Source organism: Bison bison, unplaced genomic scaffold (genome assembly GCF_000754665.1).
Source record: "Bison bison bison isolate TAMUID 2011002044 unplaced genomic scaffold, Bison_UMD1.0 scf7180017864276, whole genome shotgun sequence".
Classification (NCBI taxonomy): Eukaryota; Metazoa; Chordata; class Mammalia; order Artiodactyla; family Bovidae; genus Bison; species Bison bison.
This window is the reverse complement of record NW_011494848.1, coordinates 480,612-481,581: the sequence shown is the minus strand read 5'-3', so window position 1 is coordinate 481,581 and position 970 is coordinate 480,612. Positions and strand designations below refer to the sequence as shown.

General features: G+C 47.8%; 1 protein-coding gene across 2 annotated transcripts in view; it reads right to left on the bottom strand.

The window, feature by feature from the left end:
* The window catches only part of DNAJB13 (DnaJ (Hsp40) homolog, subfamily B, member 13), a 15,253-nt gene that overhangs the window by 7,115 nt on the left and 7,168 nt on the right, over window positions 1-970 (bottom strand). The window lies entirely within an intron of this gene.

The window sequence follows — 970 nt, the reverse complement described above, 5'->3', positions numbered from 1 at the left end:
GAGTAGTTATCTCTTAAATGGCTGGGGCAAGGAATTCTGGAGATCGGCCAGAGGCTGGACTGGCTGGGAGCTAGGCATAATCAACCTTAATGTCCATTTTTCTTGCCTTCGGGTGAGAGAGTTCTTTGTTTTGCATAGAACGGTGGGGAGGACCCAGAGGGGAATTTTAACTCCAGGCTATTTTGAGCCCTGTAACTTTCCTTCAAAGTGGTTTAAAGGAAGAGGACTGGTTCTTTCTTACACAAGAAGTAGCCTGGCGGTAGATGGCCTCCGGCGCTGATTCAGATATCTGAGCATGTCAGCCCTCTTCTTTCTCCCCTCACAATCACAAGATGGCTGTGGTAGCTCTGAGAATCGCATCCTCTGCTGACTGTATTCAAATGCAAGATGCTGAGGGGTAGGGGACAAAGAATTCTCCTGCTTTCTTATCAAGGAGGCAGCTATTTCCTAGAGACCTCCTAGCAAACTCCCCCCTCACCCCTTGAACTGAGCCTGGGACATATGACCACCGGGGGTTGCTCTACCATCCATGGCTTCTAGGAATCCTAGCCTAATATTTAAGTAGAACTGGGATTCTTAGAAGCAGAGAATATGTTTTGGGGGTTCTTTTTTAAGGTTTTTTTGTTTGTTTGTTTGACGTGGACCATTTTTAAAGTCTTTATTGACTTTGTTACAGTATTGCTTCTGTTTTATATTTTGGTTTCTTGGCCAGGAGGCAGGTAGGATTTTGGCTTCCTAACCAGGGATCAAACCCATGCCCCCTGCAGTGGAAGGCAAAAGCTTAACCACTGGACCATCAGGGCAGTCCCTAGGGAATAACTGTTTTTAAGTGGCAGAGCTTTGGAGTACTCCACCAACACTGTAAGGCTCAGGAGGACTTCAGTGGGTGGAGTCAGGAATAAGGGTGTTCCCTGGAGAGGGAGAGGTGTTAACAAAAGCCTAGGGCAGGTGGGAGGTGGGGGGGGTGGGG